This window comes from Notamacropus eugenii, chromosome 4 (assembly GCF_028372415.1).
Source record: "Notamacropus eugenii isolate mMacEug1 chromosome 4, mMacEug1.pri_v2, whole genome shotgun sequence".
Lineage (NCBI taxonomy): Eukaryota > Metazoa > Chordata > Mammalia > Diprotodontia > Macropodidae > Notamacropus > Notamacropus eugenii.
Window position 1 is genome coordinate 294,594,932 of NC_092875.1, and position 22,128 is coordinate 294,617,059.

Below are 22,128 nucleotides of genomic sequence, written 5' to 3' on the forward strand. Positions count from 1 at the left end.
TACAAAAGAGGTGGTATTTACCCTGTGCCTTTGAGAGAGAATGGGATCTTAATAAATACAGAGGACATTCGTTTTGGGAGAATGACATGTGTTAAGTCATAGGGCATAAAATCAGTCAGTCAGTAAACATTTATAAGTACCTGCTACGTGCCAAGCACTTGGTGGATACAGACTTGGGGATACAAAGAAAGGTAAAGGTGAAAGCCTCTTAAGAGGCTCACAAGCTAATAATGGGGGAGATGACATGCAAATAACTGTACAAACGGATACGTGGGGATAAATTGGAAATAATGAACAGAGATAAAAGTTCAAGAATAAGAAAGGCTTCTACTACTGATAAAGAAACTGAAGTTCAGAGACATTAGGTGATTTGACCAAGGTCACAAAGGTCACAAAGGTAAGATTTGAACATAGGTCCTCTGACAAAAGAATGCATGTTGAATGTCCATAGTTCAAATAGCAGGGATACTATCACTGAGTCAGAAAATGGTACCTTACAAGAATCATAAGTAAATAATGATAACATAGTACACGTTCTTCTAATTAAACTTCAAATATACAAAAAATACTCGTCATGTATTTTTAAAATTTTATTAACAACTCAAAAAGAAAAATCAAAAGAACTGAAACTGGTTCTAATGTTGAGGTCAGAATATCACTTTAAATACTTTCCTGCAATTTATTAGAGATAATTACAGCTGTACTATATTGAAACTATATTGAAAAGCTACACTGAAACACTCTATCTGTGGCTACTGGTCAGTTATTATTAACTAAAACTCCTCATTTTTACAAGATGAACTCCAAGTACCAGTGATTCTAAACTAAACCCTTGTAGGTTTTTATCATCCCAATCTATTTTTATCATCCCTCACATCTCAAAACCTTATTTCCAACCCCCTCCATCCTCCCATCCCAAAGTTCTAACCAAACACCACCCTCCCCTTCCACAGTGCCCTTTGGAATGCCTGTTCTATTGGCAACAAACCTTCCTTCATCCTAAATCTTTTCCTCTCCCATTCTTTTTCATCTTTTAGCTATTAATGAAACCTGTCTTCCCTCAGTGACACAGCTCACTGAGGCAGAAGAGTTGAATTACTCCTTGAACCCCATTGTCACTTCCAAGTCCTCTACCTATCCGTGTCATTAGTATCCTTTCTTTCTTTAAGCTTCCTGCTATTCATCTCTACCAGTCAATCAAAATCCTGGTAGCTACTGTCTACAATGTACTTCCAGGTACTTCCCTTCTGTCCTCAATGAATCTGGTACATGACTCAAAATTTCTCTCCTCCCTTCACACTCCTCTCCTCCTCTCCTGCCCTCATACCAGGGGACTTCAATATAAACACTGACTCTCAAACACACCTACATTCTTCCCATGACCTACTCTTCTATCCCATGTCAGTCACACATAAAAATGGTTATATCCCAGATCTTGCCATCACCTACAAGTATACCACCTCCATGCTCAAGAATTTCACAATCCTCTTATGCTACCTTAAACTATTGGCTTTCCATCTCTTCCTCTGCCTTTCCTTACCACACTCCAGTCCCTTGAGCCCATGCCATCTCCCCTGCACCAGCCAGTCTCTCTTTTTTTCCCTGTCTTGACCCCTTGACCAATTCAATTTGCACTATCCTCTTGTCTTTAGTCCCTAGTGCCCTTATCACTTCACCAAGTGTGTCATGCCAAATCTTTGCCTTGGATCACTCCTTCCATCTGGCCCCTTCATTCCTACATAAGTACTACTTTTTTTTAAAGTGGGGAAAATTGTGCAATCATTCTGGTTGTATTCAATACAAATGTATGTCATACAACCTCAACTGGACCCTTGCTGCTGCTAGGCTGCTACTATTATACCTCCCTCATTAAATCACTATCTCATTCTCTACACAGGCTCTTCCAAACCTTTTCATCCTTTCTCAAACCTTGAAAAGCTTCTCTCCCCCCACCCTTCTCAGTCAACATCCTTGCCTTATACCTTGCAGAAAAAACTGAAGCCATTTACCATGAGTTCCCTCTCCTCCCCTTTTCTTCACCTATAATTTATATGCCTTCTGCCACTATCTCCTTCACTCCTGTCTCACATGATGAGGTGACCATACTCTTTACCAACGCTAACCTCTCTACCAGCTCAAGTCATTCCATTCCACTCCTCTCCAACAGATTGCCCACTTTGTCATTCCCACTCTATCACTTAATTTCAATCTCTCCCTGTCTACTGGTTCTTTCCCTACTGCCTATACAAACATGCCCATGTCTTCCCATCCTTAAAAAACCTTCATTTAATCCTTCTATCTCCATGATTATCCTATATCTCTTCTGCCCCTTATGTCTAAATTCCTTAAAAGGATCATCTACTTTCTCTCTTCTCACACTCTTTTTAACCTCTTACAATCATTTTCAATCTCATTAGATTGAAATTGCTCTCTCCAAAGTTACCCATAATTTCTTAATTGCCAAGTCCAATGGCCTTTTCTCAATCCCCATGCTCCTTAACCTCTCTGCAGTCTTTGATAATGTTGATTATCCTCTCATCCTTGATATTCTCTTCTCTCTAGGTTTTCAGGACACTACTGCCACCTGGTTCTCCTTCAACCTATTTGACTCCTCCTTCTAAGTCTCTTCTTCAGGGTCATCATCCAGATCATGCCTCCTAACCATAGGTTTCCCAAAGGATTCTGTTCTAGGCCCTCTTCTCTCCTCCCTCTATATTACTTCACTTGGTGATATCATCAGTCCCCTTCCCCCTTATGACTGAATTATCATCTCTATATGGACAGTTCTCAAATCACCCTATGCAGCCCTAACCTCTCTACTGATATCCAGTTACACATCTCCAACTGCCTTTCAGACATTTTGAAGTGGATTCTAGTAGATAGTTTAAATTCAACATACCCAAAATAAAATTCATTATCTTTCCCCCAGACCTCACCTCTTCCTACCCTCCCTATTACTATAGAGGGCAATATCATCCTCCTAGTCCCTCAGACTAGCCACTTAGAGTCATCCTCAAATCTTCGGTACCTCTCACTTTCCATATCTATATCCAATCTGTCACCAAGACTTGTCATTTTCACCTTTGCAAAATCTCTTGAATATACTCCGTTCTCTCCTCTGATGGAGTCCCTTGTCATTGCCCCTATTCATGGATTGGCCCATCTCAAGTGTCTCCCTATAAAAATCCGTCTTTTATTCAGGCACTAAAGTGATTTTCCTAAATCATAGGTCGAACCATGTCAATCCTCTCCTCAATAAACTCCAGTGGCTCCCTGTCATCTCCAGGATCAAAGATCAAATGCCCTTTTCTGGCATTCAAAGCTTTTCAGAACCTAGCCTCCTCCCACCTTTCCAGTCTTCTTCTACCTTACTTTCTAACACACATTCTTCATTTCAATGACACTGGCCTCCTGGCTCTTCCAAGAACAAGACACTTGATTTCTCTGTACTGGACACTTTTTCTAATTTATCCTCCATGCTTGGAATGCTCTCTCTCCTCATCTCTGTTTACTGGCTTCCCTGGCTTCCTTTAAGTCACAACCAAGATCTCATCTTCTAAAAGATGCTTTCCCAAATCCCTCTTAATTCTAGTGTCTTCCATCTTTTAATTATATCCTATTTATCCTGTATATAATTTGTTTGTACATATTTGTTTGCTTGTTGTCTCCCCCTTAGATTGTGAGCTTCTTGAGGCCAGAGATTGTCTTTTTTCTCTTTTTGTTTCCTCATTATGTGCCCAGCACATAACAGGTGCTTGATAAATGTTTATTGGTGGACTGATCTTAGAAAAATGACAGTCATACATTAAATACATTATATATGTGTGAATGTATTTATGTATGTATGGGTGTATCTACAAATACACAAAGAATATTTGATCCTACAGGAGAATATTAAATGTGAAAATTGTGGAGTATCAAAACTTCTATAAAGAATTCAACATAATAAATGGTCAAAGGATATGAACAGGCAGTTTTCAGATGAAGAAATTAAAGTTATCTACAGTCATATGAAAAAATGCTTTAAATCACTACTGATTAGAGAAATGCAAATCAAAACAACTCAGGTACCACATCACACCTATCAGATTGATTAACATGATAAAACAGGAAAATGATAAATCTTGGAGATGTGGCAAAATTGCTGCTGGAGTTGTGAACTGATCCAACCATTCTGGAGAGCAATTTGGAACTATGCCCAAAGGGCTATAAAAATGTACATACCTTTTGACCCAGCAATACCACTTCAAGATCTGTACCCCAAAGAGATCATACAAATGGGAAAAGAACTCCAAAGTACAAAAATATTTATAGCAGCTTTCTGTGGTGGCCAAGAACTGGAAATTGAGGAAATATCCATCAATTGGGGAATGGCTGAACAAGTTGTGGTATATGAATGTAATGGAATATAATATTTTGATATATATATATACATATATACATATGTATATATATATATCTTCTTAGCAATGCAAGGATCCAAGACAACCCCAAAGGTCTCAGGATGGAAAATGATGTCCACATCCAGAAAAAGAACTATGGAGTCTGAATGCTGATTGAAGCATATTATTTGTACTCTCTCTTTTTTTGTTTGTTTCTCTTATCTCATGGTTTCTCCCATTGATTCTAATTCTTCTTTATAACATGACTAATGTGAAAATAGGTTCAATATTAATATATATGTAGAGCCTATGCACCATCTTTTGGAGGGGAGGAGAGAGATGGGGAGAAACTCAAGATGGGGACAAAATTCAAAGTCATGGAAATGAATGTTGGAAACTAAAAATAAATAAATCTTAAAAATTAAAAAAAAATTCGATATGTTGAATTCAACATTTGAAGCCAAAACTTTACTTGTAATTATTCCCATCCATGAATTCAACTATCCAGACAAACTGGCCTTTTTCATGTCCCTCATACACAGCAATCCATATCTCATCTCATGCCTTCACACATGTTGTCCTCAGTTCCTGGAATTCACTCCTTCCTAGCCTCTGTCTTTTATAACCTCTAGTGTTCTTCAAAACTCAGTTAAACACCACCTCCTACATGAGGCTTCTTAATAAATATTTATAATTAATAAATATTTGATGATTGATAGCATCTAATATTTACCTATACTATCCCCATTTCTTGGTATAGCTCACTTGTGTCAATTTAAAAAACAACAACAAATTAAATGAAGAATAAATATATTCTTATTTACAAGGGGAGACCTTCATCCCTCTTTCATCTCTGCTAAGCAATTCCAGAAATTCATTTTAGAAGCATATCCAGTTAGCAAAACCCCTTTGGGTCTAATCCACAGATTCCAATTTTCAAAGCTGATAGGAGTAAAAGAAATAAAGTTGTATTTTATGATTAGTTTCAGCTAACAGCCGATGAAGAAATAAATTCTCCTAGTTGCCTCTATATTTGTTTTCAGCGTTCTGCAATAACTTCCATACATCTTAGATTTTTCTCCTCCCTTCCCCCCGCCTCCCTACCTCTCAACTCCCTTCCTGAGATGGCATACAGTTTTACATAGAATCTACACATACATTCCTCTTAAACACATTTTCACCTTAGTCATGTTGCATAAAAGAATTAAAGTGAATGGAAGAAATCATAAAACAAACCAAAACATAATACAAAAGAAAATTATCTGCTTCATTCTGCAATCAAATTCCATAGTTCTTTCTCTGGATGTGGAAGGCATTTTGCTTTAAGAGACCATTGGGAATTCTTTGAGTCCTTGCATTGCAATGAAGTCTACCAGAAAAATTCCTCTCACACTGAGGTTGTTGGTGTGTATAAAGTTCTCCTGGTTCTGCTCCCTTCACTCAGCATCAGATCATAAAAGTCCTTCCAGGCTTCTTTGAAGTCTTCCTGTTCATCATTTCTTATAGCACAATAGTATTCCACTACATTTATATACCATAATTTATTCAGCCATTCCCCAACTGATGGGCATCCCCTTGATTTCCAGTTTTTGGCCACCACAAAGACAGCTGCTATAAATATTTTTGACCATGTGGGGTCTTTTCCCATTTTTATGATCTAAAGAGATTTTTTTTTTAAATGTTTGTTACAATGAAAGAACTCATTTTGTTGGAAGAATTCTATGTGGGGAAGAGATTGCTATAAAGCAGGTTTATTCTAACACAAAAATCATTAGGAGAGCTGTCTTCTTCCCATTAATGCAGTGTCACCATTAGAAAGGACGGAGATCTTTCTTACTTTAGTGACAGTACTTGCAACCATCTAAATCATTTTATTTCCTTGGATGAGGAAAAGGAAATAAAAAATTGTTCTTCCCTCAATTTGCAGTCATAGTAAGAAGAAACAAAATATTTTCTTTAACATGTGGCTGCAATACAATGTCTTGTTTGTTTAGAAAGGACTTTTGGAGAAATGCCAAGACCTAAAATATATGATTGCTTTATATTCAGGGATTGTAGTGTATCATACGATACAGCAGTAGAGCACATCCTGGAAGCCCTATACATGACCCAGAAGAGGTAATATCTATTGTCACTAATTGATAAAAATTGTTTTGCTATTTTTATAACAACAACTCTCACATACCTCTAGCATCTATCTTCTTAAGACAGTTCTCAGATACATGAATTCCGAGCATATCAACAAAGCCAGAAGGTTATATTTCAATTTAATATCTTAATGTTAAAAATAATACAAAACCCACAGAACCCTCAATTTTGGAATTACAAACTAATAACCTCTCAACTTACTCCTATTCCAAAGTTTATACCACCAACTCCAGACATTGTCCTGCCATTTATTTTTTATTATTATTATTTGTTTTTTTTTATTTTTTAATTAATTAATTAATTTAACTTTTAACATTCATTTTCACAAAATTTTGGGTTCCAAATTTTCTCCCCATTTGTCCCCTACCCCCACTTCAAAACACTGAGCATTCTAATTGCCCCTATCACCAATCTGCCCTCTCTTCTATCATCCCTCTCTTCCTTTATCCCCATCTTCTCTTCTGTCCTATAGGGCCAGATAACTTTCTATACCCCATTACCTGTATTTCTTATTTCTTAGTTGTATGCAAGAACAATACTCAACAGTTGTTCCTAAAACTTTGAGTTCCAACTTCTCTTCCTCCCTCCCTCCCCACCCATTCCCTTTGGAAGGCAAGCAATTCAATATCTGTGTAGTTTTGCAAATGACTTCCATAATAGTCGTGTTGTGTAAGACATACTATATTTCCCTCCATCCTATCCTGCCCCCCATTGCTTCTGTTCTCTCTTTTAATCCTGTCCCTCCCCAAGAGTGTTGACTTCAAATTGCTCCCTCCTCCCATTGCCATCCCTTCCATCATCCCTCCCACCCTGCTTATTCCCTTCTCCCCCACTTTCCTGTACTGTAAGATAGGTTTTCATACCAAAATGAGTGTGGATTTTATTCCTTCCTTTAGTCAAATGTGATGAGAATAAATTTCATGTTTTTCTCTCACCTCCCCTCTTTTTCCCTCCACTAAAAAGTCTTTTGCCTGCCTCTTTTATGAGAGATAATTTGCCCCATTCCAGTTCTCCCTTTCTCCTCCCAATATATTTCTCTCTCACCACTTAATTTCATTTTTTTAAGATATGACCCCATCCTATTCCATTCACTCTGGGCTCTCTGTCTCTGTGTGTGTGTGTGTAATCCCACCCACTACCCAGATACTGAAAAGTTTCAAGAGTTACAAATATTGTCTTTCCATGTAGGAATGTAAACAGTTCAACTTTTGTAAGTCCCTTATGACTTCTCTTTGCTGTTTATCTTTTAATGCTTCTCTTCATTCTTGTGTTTGAAAGTCAAATTTTCTTTTCAGCTCTGGTCTTTTCATCAAGAATGCTTGAAAGTCCCCAATTTCACTGAAAGACCATTTTTTCCCCTGAAGTATTATACTCAGTTTTGCTGGGTAGGTGATTCTTGGTTTTAGTCCTAGTTCCTTTGACTTCTGGAATATGATATTTCACGCCCTTCGATCCCTTAATGTAGAAGCTGCTAGATCTTGTGTTATCCTGATTGTATTCCCACGATACTTGAATTGTTTCTTTCTAGCTGCTTACAATATTTTCTCCTTGACCAGGGAACTCTGGAATCTGTCTACAATGTTCCTAGGAGTTTCTCTTTTTGGATCTCTTTCAGGCAGTGATTTGTAGATTCCTTATTTTGCCCTCTGGTTCTAGAATCTCAGGGCAGCTTTCCTTGATAATTTCATGAAAGATGATGTCTCGGCTCTTTTTTTGATCATGGCTTTCAGCTAGTCCCATAATTTTTAAATTGTGTCTCCTGGATCTGTTTTCCAGGTCAGTTGTTTTTCCAATGAGATATTTCACATTATCTTCCATTTTTTCATACTTTTGGTTTTGTTTTGTGATTTCTTGGTTTCTCATAAAGTCATTAGCCTCCATCTGTTCCATTCTAATTTTTAAAGAACTATTTTCTTCAGTGAGCTTTTGAACCTCCTTTTCCATTTGGCTAATTCTGTTTTGAAAGCATTCTTCTCCTCATTGGCTTTTTGAACCTCTTTTGCCAATTGAGTTAGCCTATTTTTCAAGGTGTTATTTTCTTCAGCATTTTTTTGGGTCTCCTTTAGCAAGCTGTTGACCTGCTTTTCATGCTTTTCTTTACCTCTCTCTCATTCCTCTTCCCAGTTTTTCCTCTACCTCTCTTACTTGATTTTCAAAATCCTTTTTGAGCTCTTCCATGGTCTGAGCCCACTGAATATTTATTTTGTCTGTTTGGGATACAGAAGCCTTGAATTCTATGCCTTTCCCTGATGGTAAGCATTGTTCTTCCTCATCCAAAAGGAAGGGAGGAGATATCTGTTCACCAAGAAAGTAACCTTCTATGGTCTAATTTTTTTCCCTTTTCTGGGCATTTTCCCAGCCAGTGACTTGACTTCTGAGTGTCCTCTCCACACCCACCACGCCTCCAGATCTGCTCAGCCACAGCTTGGGGTCTGAGATTCAAATGCTGATTTCCAGCCTTAGGGCTTTGGTGAGGGCAGGGCTGCTTTTCAGTGTGAGATTAAGTTCACATGCTCGGGTGGGGGCAGGGCCGCCACACAGGGCTCATTTCCCTCAGGGGGTTTATGCTGAGACCTTCAACAATGGATCTGAGCTCCTGCCTGCTTTGGGAGCCCTTGTATGCTGAGGCCTCCGCTGCTGCCTCCCAAGGGGGCCTGAGTTATGGGGACACCCCACTCCCCTCTTGGCCACCCAAAAAGACTCTCTCACTGACCTTTGGTGTCTGTGGGTGGAGGGATCTGCGCTGCTGCTGGAAATTCCATCCCTGAAGCCTGCTCGGATCGGCTCCTCCTGGTGCCCTGCAGCCAAGGCAGGGCTGGGCTCTGCTCTGGATCCGGTCTGGTGCTCGAGGGACCTTTCCTGTCAGTTTTTCAGATCTCTCTGGAAAAGAAATCTCCTCCACTCCGTTGTTCTGTGGCTTCTGCTGCTCCAGAATTTGTTGGGAGTTCTTCTTTACAGGTAATTTAAGGGCTGTGGGTTTGGAGCTAGTATATGTATATCTTTCTACTCCGCCATCTTGGCTCCTCCTCTCCTGCCATTTATTAAATGTAATAAAGACTTAGCCTTGGAGACAGGAAGATCTCAGTTCAAATCCTGCCTCAATATTTTACAGGTAACCCAAGGCAAGTCATGGAACCACTCAGTACCCCCAAGAAAACTCTAAATAAATATAGCTCTATAAATTGCTGGGAAGGTGATGAGATGCCTTGATTCCCTTTCAACTTTCTTTCTAAGTAATTCCTTTTATCAGTGAAATCATAGGTGTGGTCCCTCCTCCAAAAAAAATACTCCTAAGAGTATGTCCAGCACCCACTATTTTTTTAAGCTGTGTTGAAATCTATGGCAAACGTCAGTCACTTATACCTATCAGATTCTATCCAAAGCATGTTAAAATTATTTTGACCAGACTATTACCTAATCTTCAACTATTTGAAAGTAAAAATAAATCAGTGGAGTCCAATTTTCCAGTGTCCTTCAACTGACAGTGAACACTGTCAATATAGGTCTTTGGACAAAATCATGAATGTAAAAAAAAAAAATTAAAGGCTGCCCCCAAATGACTCCTAAAGTCTTTTTCAGTTCTAAAATTCTGATTCTGTTATACTTCCAGCATAAACCAAGCTCTAAATGTACTAAGAATTTTCTTAGTGGATTAGGCCCAATGAAGTCTTTAGTTTTCCAATGATTAGGTATTTTTACGTCATATATTTTCCCACAGAACAAATTCTTCACATAAAAACTTGAAAAACAATTTTAGTCATCATTTTTCTGGGATAATGGGGTCTTTAATATGTGTTTTCCTCATTATTATCCTCAATACAAGTAACACTTTTGAAATTTCCACAAAACATCCTGAAATAACTGGAAGACAATGAAATGTTGTGGAAAAAGTGTTATACTAGGTATCTAGAGACTGAGATCTGATCTAAGTTCTGCCACATGCTAGTTGCATGACCTTGGGTTTGTCACTTAACTCCTCTGAGCCTCTAGACTGGATATAGATAGATTTGGTGTCATCTGAGTACAGTCATAATTGAACCCATGGGAGTTAATGAAATCACCAAGGAAGAATATGGAGATAAAGAAAAACATTCAGGATAAGCCTATGCTTCAGAAACAGAAGACAGAAGACAGACACTGAACTGACAAAAGAGGCTGAAAAGAGCAGTCAGACAAGTAGGAAAACCAGGAAAGAGATATCAGAAGCTGGAGGAAGAGAGAGCATGCAGGATGGAATAGTCAACAGTATCATAAGATTATCTTTGTTTACTTTCTGTAGGGCTATAACTTTTATTTGAGGGCTATAACTTTTTTATCTATGTTACCATAACTTTGCTTGGGATTTTCTATTTACTTAACATTAAATTCAATGAAAGACTGGCATTTGTATCACACTTTAAAATTTGGCAAGTTCTTTACATGGATTATCTCATTTGAACTTCATAGTAACTCTTACCAATTAGGTATAACAGGTATTTTTAACCCCATTTCAAAGAACAAGAAAATGATGCTGGGAGATTGGACGTAGATTTTCCTGAGCCCAAGTCCAGCACTACATCTACTACAGCATCACACTGCTCCTCCATGTAACCCTGTGGCCAAAGATGCTGTTTTCCATAGCATCAGACTAGAGTCTTAGCTTTTTCATTAAGAAGCTATGGGCCTCTCTAGGTCTCAGATTCCTCTTTCTGTAAAATTAGGGACTTGGCCTAGCGGATCAGAAAAAGATTTCATCATTTTATAAAGAGGCTGGAACATCACCATTTGTAAAAGTTCAACAAATAAGCAAATACACACACACACACACACACACACACACACACACACACATATATATATATGCACACATGCCTGTATTTATATATATATATACATATATATATACATACATACATATGGGTGTATAAAAAGTTTATGTATAAAAATTTATTTATAAAATTCAACAAAAGCTCATAGATGTATGCATATATGAATGGATGTATACATATATCTGCATATATGCATGCATTATGATCAAAAAGAAATTTAAAAGCAGAGATAAAAATTATCATCTTTATGCCCACTAATTCTGGGAATACACCAAAGCTTTGCTTTCTACATTGTCACTTGGCAACCTCATCAGCTCTCATGGGTATTTAAATATATATAGCCCTAGTCTCTCTCTCTTCTTAATTCCAGTCCTACATCACAATCTTCTTACTGGATAGTTCAAACTTAACGTCCTGTAGGCATCACAAATTCAACGTATCCAACCTCACCCCTCTTCCAAATGTCCCTCTTACTGTGAAGGTCAGCCGTCTTTTTGCAAATCACTCAGGTTCAAGACATGAAGCATTCTATAAAATTTGACACCATTGCCAAATCTTGTTTCTACTTTCATAATATTTCATGTGGCACTTACATCTCTTCACAACTTGACTCCTTCCTCTCTCTTTTCAGATTTCTTACACATTACTGCTTTCAGTGAACTCTACAATTAAGCCATATTGACTTATTTATTATTTCACAAAGCATGCTTCATACTAGCCTCCCTGTGCCTTCCTTTACAATGTCCCTTTGCCTGGAAAGCACTCTCCCCTCTGGGAATTCCTGGTTTTCTTTAACACTCAGCTGAGTCACCACCTTCTAGATGTGAAGTCTTTTCCAATCCCCCAGGTGTTATTGTGCTGCCTCACAAAACTACCTTATATTTGGTTTATATTATGTACATAATTATATATGTGTAGACATATATTGTATGTATGTGTGTGTATATTTAGGTTTATGTGTACGCGCCTATGTAGGTACGTTTCCTCTGCTTAGAATGTAAGCACCTAAAAGGCAAGAGCTGTTTCTCGTTTGGTGTTGTATCTGAAACTGCACAAAGCCTGTCACATAGTATTTAATAAATGCTTATTCATTGACTGATTGAGTCATTAAAAACTGCTACTATTTATATAACCTATCTTTTAAGGAATAACTCTTTTCACAGCTTTGGGCTACTAGTCAATTAATAAACATCACTTATTAAGCATTCATTGAATAATTGCTGACATTTATAAAGCACTCTATAACACAACACTTCATCTGATCCTCACAACCCCAAGGCAAAAGAACCATTACCATAACTTTGCTTTATATGCATAAATATATATATACATAAAATATCACATATATGTAATATGAATGAGACTTATGATTTCTTCAATATAGAGTTCACAGTGAGGAAACATTGCCAATGCAGATAAGAACTTGCTCTACAACTTATCTCAAAGTTGTGCAGGGCATTTAGAGGTTAAATGATGTATTCAAGGATCACAAAGTCAGTACACAGTATGCATCAAGCACAGAACCCAGGTCTTCATGACTCCGAGGTCATCTCTCTATCCACTTACCATACTGTGGTATGTGTATACACACATATATATATATGCATGATAAATATGAATATACATATCTGCATTTTCTATACACACATACTCTATTACACACACATATATACTTGTAAACATACACACACACACATACACATATGGCCTATAATCTCACCAGTGTAGGGAGATCCCAGCGAGGAAACTATACCAATACAGACAGACACTTGATTTGGGACTTAGTCTTAGAGCTGCCTTGACAGAGTTGAAAGGTTAAAATGACTTGCTCAGTCACACAGTCAGTGTGCATCAGGGGTGGACTTGGATCAATGTCTATTTGTGTATAGACATACATCTACGTACATAGGTATGTGTGTATAAATGATATACATGATAAGGCATCATACCTGTGATTCCATTACCATAATGAACTCAAGGATTAGAAAAACACCCTAACCTTCTCTCCAACTTGTTAGGGCTGACTCCAAGAGCTCTACTACTATACACTGCTTCTCATATATAATAAATATTCTTCTCCCTCAGTGACATGTGACTTACTTATAAGTTACATAGTTAATAAGTATCAGAGGCAAAATGTGAAACCAAGTCTCCCTGCCTCAAAACCCAGTATTTCCTCCACTACGCCATGAAATCACAGCAAGTATCATTTGAGAATCATTTGGGATGTTTTTTAGCTTTTTTAAATGTTTTGTTTTATGGGCTCCTTACCCTATCTGTTATCTATTCAAATATCAGGAAAAGAGGTTTTATAGTAAAAAGTTAATAAAAAGTCTTCAAAGTCCTGAAACAGCTAAGAATATTCTGAATTAACAAAAATTGTTCTGTAATTTTGCCCTTATGCAATTGCAAAGTTGAGATCTGTGAAAATGAGGCTTCAACTATCTAACTTCCAGGGCAATTTTTGAGGTAACTGGACAATACAACTTAGTATAAACTATTGTATTATACAATATTATAGTTATAAATAACATACGCATCTATAAAAATTTGAAATCATACAATTTTCATAAATACAAAAAAAGGATAGCCAAAAAATATAAATTATTTTCATAAAGCTGGTTTTATTTAGCGTATTCTTTGAAATCATGTCAAAATCTACAGTTCAGTATTTTAGTCTTTTAAAATAAGGAACATAAATGCGATTTTCCAACAATCTTATACCACCTGCCATTTTGTCTCCTTTTCTCTCTCCCCAAAAAAGTTGCCATCTAGAAAAATCTCATGTATACTTTACACTTCAAGAAATCTCGCCATGTGTCCCCAAATGCCCAGCAGTCCCATTCAATAAGGCACTATGGCATGACAATCAGCTACAAGAAAAAGTTACACTACTCTTTGTGAGGGAAAATGCAAATTGAAGAAGCCTAGTTACAACCACCTAACTTCGGTCTCCATGTATTGAAAGCTTCCCACAATTAAACATCTTCTAAAATACACTGCTACTAACATTCCAAAAATTATATTAATATCCTCTAACAATTAATATGCAATTGTCATTAACATAATTTTGACAAAGTCCTTACAATCCTTACTCTCAGGTCATGAAGTACTATACTGTACTATACTAACAGAAATCTATACTAACGAACATGAGTGCAGCTACATGATATCTGGGATAGAGCACCTGGCCTAAAGTTAGGAAAACCTGAGTTCAAAGATGGCCTCAGACACTTAGCTGCATAACCCTGGGCAAGTCATTTAACCCTATTTGCCTCAGTTTCCTCAACTGCAAAATAAGCTGGAGAAGGAAAAGGCAAACACTCCAGTAACTTTGCAAAGAAAACCCCAAATTGGGTTTCATGAAGAGTGCCACACCACTCAGCAACAATGAATGCAGTTATCTTTTTAAAAGTCATAAGGTCGTTTAACAAAGCTTCGTTGAAGTGTTGGGGTTTTTTCCCCAGGATTTAAAAGTCTTGAAAAAAAGTAAATACCAACAATGTACTTTGACACAAATAAAAATTTTCAATACGAATAAACTAGTTCTCCTAGTATTTGATAAAGTTTTTTAAGGAATTTAAAAGTCACACATGAAATTGTTTATAATACAGTAAGTCTCCTTCCAATACGAAGAAGGCTTCAAATACAAGCTTTCCACCTTTCACTAGGCTAAACACACAGGGCCCGAATCCATTCAAATAACATTTAAATCATTAGTTACATTTAAATAATAAATAACATGCCAGGTTGTAATTTTAAAGACGTAAAAATTTAACCACAGAAATGTTCAATGTTGATACAAGAATGCAGGTTTGGTAATCTGTTCCTAGCTAGCATTTTACTGAGAGCTGCATTCAAGATACATGAAAAGAGAGATACCAACCTATCTGCCTATGATTTGAAGATTTTATACATCTAAATAAACTTGGTAGTGTGATCTAATCTCAAGAAACTTTCTATTATTTAGGACTGACATTTCTGTATTTTTTTTCTCTGTCCAGTCCATTTTAATTGAATTGAAACCTCAGCACCAGAAATAAACAATTATAAATCATAGATTTAGATTTGGAAAGGTCCTTAAAAACCCATCTAATCCAACTTCCTCACTTTACAGATGGGGAACTGAGGTTCAGAGAGGTCTAGTGGCCTACCCAAAACACTGACAGTAAATAGTAAGGCCAGGATTGGAATTCAGGTTGTCTAACCCTTAAACATTCCACCGTCCTAGATTGGGAAAGGAGTTAAGCACAACTAGAAGAAAGAAGGCCCAGAAAGTCCTGCTGGCTAGACTTCATTCTGTCATTAGAGTAAATAAACCACTCGATCTCACTTTAATACATAAGCAATAAAGGATCATTATTTTGGGGGGAGGGGAAGTGGTTTAAATCCTTTCATTCTCAGTTTAAGGAAGCTTAAGTCAAATCTCTCATTCTTTGAAATTTATAGTACAATAAATTCATGTATTCTAATTCTGAGGACAAGACCTCTAAACTATTATTTTCAGTCTGATTTCTCTTTACCAAAAAGGAAAGTTGACACTAATGTCAACAGATACTACACCTAAAAAATTATGCAGTGTTGTTCTATTTGAAGCGTACAATAAAGTTAAGTACATACTAGAATCATACTGACAGTTTCCTAAGTGTAAAGTATTAGCTCTTAAAAAATTTCAAACAGTGGGGAAATAGTGACCATATACAACTAAAAAGCAAGTAACTGGTGGTCAAAAATTATCACTCTATTGAGGAGGAGAAGGGAGATGGGAGAACTAAAGAGCAAACAACTTATGCTTGACTTAGTAAAATGCGGCAGCGGTGAACTAAGTAAACATCAGAAAAAAACACACAAGAACTGCTTCACAAATTTAATACAGGCCTGGTACAAAACAAAGCAAATCTACAAATTCAAGTTGTCTCTAGTCGGAGTGATATAAATATATTAAGCAGATGCAAAATATTAACTTTTAGTAAATAAACTGACACTGAAACTTAGGGTTCACAGTTCTTTATTTGAAGAGCATAAACACCTAAAAGTATAAGGGAATACTTCTCCCTAGCAGGTTAGCATGACTCCTCCCATCTCAAGTCCATGTCAGGTACACATTGTATCTTCAAACTTATGGAGAATCAGCAGAATCCCTCAGTGGGAGTTCGCTACACTTTCGAACCCAATGAATGAATAATAAATGAATAATAAGGTTTCCAATCATCCCTGGAGAAGGTAACAATGTAACAAGATCCACCTCTATCTTCCACCGGATCCAAAGAGCTCTGGAACACGAGGAGGGACCGCTCACGTTACTACCAGCCTCCCCGACTCTCTGCAGCTCCCTCGTGGGCTCACCCAGCAGCAAGGTCACTGGGGGCCCACCACCACCGCGCTCCCTCGCTACGACACCCTACTGTCACCGCTACCTTCTTTCCTCCACAGCTCCACAGATACAAGCCGTTCTCCCCTCCCAAAGAAGCTGGCAGCCACCCCCACGAGCAAATTCGACCCCCGGACACGCACCTCAACCCCGCCCCCTCCCGCCCCCCCCACCCCCCCCCACGGTCCTTACAAGGTCTGGGTGGCCACCTGGCTTTCATTCTTCCAGCCCCTCCGCAGGGGTCCCTGCCCACACCGGCCCCACGCCCCTGCACACACAGCCTATCCTTCCAGCATCCCCGCACCCAGTTAGCGCTTCATAAATGCTGGAGCCCCTCCCTCAAGACCTGCTGGCCAAGGTCCCCTACCTCTCCAGCTCAGGGTCCCAAGCAAGCCAGGAGGAGGCGGGGCCCCTCCTCACTTCCGCCCCTCCCCCTTCAAGACACCTGTCCCTCCCCCCCTCCCCGCCCATTCATTCTCCTCCAGCTCGACGTCTCCCCCGTCACCCCCACCCCACCCCATTGTGGTTTTCAGCGCCCCGCCCCAACACACACACACACACACACACACACACACACACACACACACACACACACACTCTCACTCTCTCTCTCTCTCTCTCTCTCTCTCTCTCTCGCACACACACCCTCACGTACCCTCGCCCCTCCCCCACCTCGCGCACCCTCTCACCCCGCTCCCGCCCGCTCCGGAATGGGGGGGCCTGGGATAGGGCTGCGCTCGAGGCGAGCCCTCGCGCCCCACCCCCGCCGCTCAGCGGCTCCCCAGCGCCCTCTGCCTCCCGAGCGGCCGGGGCCTGCGCCGAGGTCGGGGGTGGTTCCGGGTGCTCCCCGGGGGGAGAATTTACCTTCTTCCCGGAGATACTTTGGAGACACCTCCAACATTGGCAAACACTAAAGAGAACTGACCCAGCTCGGCCGCCGCCGCCGCCGGCTGCAACCACTCCCGCTTTCCCTCCCCCCTTCCTCCTCCTTTCCTCCTTGCTCCCTCCCTCCTCTCTCTCTTTCTCTCTCTCCCTCCCTCCCTCCCTCCTCTCCCGCCCGGGCCCGCGCCACCCTCCCAACCGCGCGCCCCCTCCCGGCCCAACCGCCTACCCCCTTCCCCCATCCACCAGCGCGCGAGTCTGGCCGCGTGCCGGCGCGACGAGCCCCGTAGAACGCTCAGGCCTAGGCGTAGGCGCGGCCCCTCCCCCAGCCGCGCGCGCCACGCTCCAGCTCCCCCCGCCCCCCTTCTCTGCCTGCTCTAATGGTCCACTCCGGATTGTTGGGGCGGCCGGGGCCTGGTGTGGCGGGGGTTGGAGGGGGAGCTCGGCCATTGTTCGCGGGGCTTCGTGCGCCACCTGGCGGCGGCCGCGGAATCCCAGCGGGCGGGCTCTCCCGGGCCCGGCGAGCTTGGCGACGCCAGCCCCGGAGCGCGGCGGCTGTGGCTCGGCGCCTGTGCCTCGTCGCGACCCCTTCCTTCCTGGGCTGTTGCTCTGGGCCCCGCCTCGGCCCCGCGGGCTGGGCCGCACTGTGCCTGCGCTCCCCCCGGACCGGAGGGAGGAAAATAGCACTTTCACCCTGGGGTCCCGGGGCGGGAGGTGACGCGCGGCTGTCCCGGAATTGGGGCATCCTGCCCTGACAAAGGGATACCTGTTGGGCTTTCAGGGAACAAGCCAGGTCTGCCAGACTTGGTCTTAAAAGGTTTATTCCAGATTCGAGGAAGGGCAGGGAAGCTAGAGGCGCTAACTTTGGGTGCCTGGGGGCAGCCCAGACCGTCACCTTCCCCATCCCCGCGTAAAAGTAGCGGTAGGACGCCGTGCCCTGATTTCTGCCAGGCTTACCAGGTGAGCGCAGGACGTCTGTTCGACCGGCCGAGGGACTGGCCGAGCCGGGGTCTGGAATAACAAATTAAGCTGTTTGGAGCTTAGCTGTGGGCCGGGCACACGGTAGGTGCTTAATAAATGCTTCTTGCTCTTATTGGTGTTGGAATGACAAAGTATTTGGCGGCTGAGAGAAGACTGCAAACATCCCAGCTAAGACTCTGGGAAGGACTTAGAGGAAAGGGATGGATGTCCAGGACTGTTCTCTCCTCTGTGGCCCCTGAAGCCCCATCAGTCTAAAATGTCCGCACCTGGAGGGCAGGGACTGCCTTTTTGCTTATATTTGTATTCCAAAGCAGCACTTTAAAAATGTTTCTTGCCTTTACTTAAAGTGGGGTGGAACGATTAGGATGGGGTTGAGAGTGAGGTAAATTGTCACCTGCCACCCCCACACACATCCAGTCGTTGCTCCCTGTTCAGGTAAATGTCATGAAAACATCATATTAGACATGTTTGAATCATATTACATTACAAGTAACACTGTCCTTCCACACATACCCCCAACCCTTTTGTAGGGGGAGGTCCATGCACCTGGAACATGGACTATCATTAGATTTGCTGATAGATTTTTTATTCCTCCTTTTTTAAAAAAAATTCTTTGTTATGGAGCAGAGCTAAGATGGTAGAGTAAAAGCAGAGGCTTGCTGGAGCTCCAACCCACACCAAACCCCTCCAAATACCTGTAAAAAACGACTCTAAACAAATTCTAGAACTGCAGAACCCATAAAATGAGGGAGTGAAACAAATCTCCAGCCCATGACAGTGTGGAAGGTGGACAGGAAGTATCTACCACACGGGGTTGATAGCATAGGGCAGTCCAGCGTGGGCCATGCCAGCACAGACAGAGCTGGAACAGGCCTCAGGCAACTGAATCACTGGCAGCCATGGCAGTTTCCAGACTTCTCCACCTGTGAACACCAAACACAGCATAAAAGGCCAATGGGAAAACTCTGGGACCTGGTCTGGCTGGGGTCTGGCCTGGGCCCCCAAGGTGGAAGAGGTAGCAGCACCAGTGGAGGTAGTGGCAGCAGCAGCAGCAACCCACAATGACAGCAGCAGCAGCAACCCACAATGACAGCATCTGCTTCCAGAGCTCTGGGCCCACAGACAGTAGGGACTGAGCCACTGATACAAAATCCCTGAAGCCTGGGACAGTAGACCCACCCACACTCCCACCCCTACTAGAAGCAGAATCCTACCTTGACAGAGTTAGAAAGTCAAGTATCCTGAGCAAACAGTGGGGGGCAAAATCAGACTGCAGAATCTTACTTTGGTTTCAAAGAAAATCAAAACATACAACCAGAAGAAGATAACAAAGTCAAAGCTCCCACATCCAAAGCCTCCAAGAAAAATATAAATTGGTTGCAAGCCATGGAAGAGCTCAAAAAGGATTTTGAAAATGAAGTAAGAGAAGCAGAAGAAAAATTGGGAAGAGAAATGAGAGTGATGCAAGAAAATCATGAAAAATGAGTCCACAACTTGCTAAAGGAGACCCCCCCCCCAAAAAAAAAAATACTGAAGAAAATAACAGCTTTAAAATTAGACTAACCCAAATGGCAAAAGAAATCCAAAAAACTAATGAGGAAAAGAATGCCTTAAAAAGCAGAATGGGGCAAATGGAAAAGGAGGTCCAAAAGCTCACTGAAGAAAATAATTACTTCAAAATTAGAATGGAGCAAATGGAAGCTAATGACCTTGTGAGAAATCAAGAAATTATAAAACGAAACCAAAAGAATGAAAATTGAAATATCTCATTGAAAAAAACCACTGACCTGGAAAATAGAGCCAGGAGAGAATTTAAAAATTATTGGACTACCTGAAAGTCATGATCAAAAAAAGAGCCTCGACATCATCATTCAAGAAATTATCGATCTGATGCTGAATGAAAGGAGCAGATCCAGGAGAACTTTGTGCACAGCAATGACCACAGTGTACGAGAATATTTTTCTGGTGGACTTGGAACTTCGTAGCAATACAAGGACTTAAAAAAAATACCCAATGGTCTTCTAAGGCAAAATACCTTCCACATCCAGAGAAAGATCTGTGGAATTCAATCGCAGAATGTAGCAGATCATTTTTTGTGTGTGCATTGCGTTTTGGTTTGTTAAATGATTTCTCCCATTCATTTTAATTCTTCTACACAGCATGACTATAGTGAAAATGTATTTAATAGGAATGTATGTGTAGAACCTATATAAAATTGTATGCCATCTCGGGGAAGGAAGGGATAGGTAGGGGGGAGGGAGGGAAAAATAATAATCTAAGTTATATGGTAGTGATTGTAGAACACTGAAAATAAGTAAAATTAATTTTAAGAAAAGAAAAAGAAATTATCAAGGAAAACTGCTCTGGTATCCTAGAACCAGAGGATAACATAGAAATGGAAAAAATCCACCTATCGCCTCCTGAAAGAGCTACCAAAAGAAAATACCTAGGAATACTGTAGCCAAATTCCAGAGTTCCCAGATCAAGGAGAAAATATTAGAAGCAGTCAGAAAGAAACAATTCTAGTATTGTGGAAATACAATCAGGATAACAAGATTTAGCAGCTTCTACACTAAGGGATGGAAGGACTTGGAATATGATATTCCAGAGATCAGAGGAGCTAGGATTAAAACCAAGAATCACCTACCCAGCAAAACTGGGGCGGGGGGGAAGGGGGGAGGAGAAATGAAATTTCAATGAAATAGAGGACTTTGAAGCTTTCTTGCTGAAAAGACCAGAGCTCAATAGAAAACTTGACTTTCAGATACCAAAATCAAGAGAAGCATGAAAAGGTGAATAGGAAAGAGAAATCAAAAGGGACCAAGTTGAACTGTTTATATTCCTTCGTGGAAAGATGATTTGTAACTCACAAGACCTTGCTTAGTATTAAAGTAGTTGGAGGAGATAGATAGATAGATAGATAGATAGATAGATAGATAGATAGATGATAGATAGCACAGGGTGAGTTGAATATGAAGGGATGATATCTAAAATATTAATAATGAGTAAGAGGAATATAGTGGGAGAAAGAAAGGGAGAGATAGAATGGGGTAAATTATCTCACATAAAAGAGGCAAGAAAAAGGTTTCACAATGGAGGGGAAGAGGGGGGAGGTAAAAGGGCATGAGTGAACCTCACTCTCATTGGATTTGGCTTAAGGAGGGAATAACATACACATTTCTCAATTGAGTATGAAAATCTATCTTACATGCTGGGAGCCACCAGGTCAAGGCGGCAGGAGTGACTCCAAGATGGCAGACAAAAAGTCCCCAAAGGAAAAGAAGGTCAAAAAGGAGAACAAAAAGAAAGATGTTGCTGAAAAGGTGGTGAAAAAGCATTGCAGTCTGAACCCAATCCTGGCCAGAGAGATCAGTAGGTACTCCAGGTCTTCAGTGTATTCCCAGAGAGCCATGTACAAATGGAAATATGCTACACCAAAAACCCAGATTGAAAGGAAAAAGAAAGCAACTAGCAACTGGCTAGTGGCTTGCTACTGGTAACTTGGACCTCTGACCATCAACCATGTTCCTCTGAGAAGGACATGTCAGAAATTTGT

The 22,128-nt window shown here is 40.6% G+C and overlaps 1 protein-coding gene across 4 annotated transcripts in view; it reads right to left on the reverse strand.

Annotated features, from left to right (window-relative positions):
* STAU2 (staufen double-stranded RNA binding protein 2) overlaps positions 1-17,737 on the reverse strand; it is a 452,577-nt gene extending 434,840 nt beyond the window's left edge. For 2 of the 4 annotated variants that reach the window (XM_072604884.1, XM_072604882.1), the window contains exon 1: positions 17,574-17,737. The gene's annotated coding sequence lies outside the window, so the exon portion shown is untranslated. Of the gene's footprint in view, positions 1-17,076; positions 17,118-17,573 lie in introns of those variants that run through there. The other 2 variants (XM_072604888.1, XM_072604879.1) reach the window with 2 other exon arrangements.
* Positions 17,738-22,128: the final 4,391 nt, after the last annotated feature.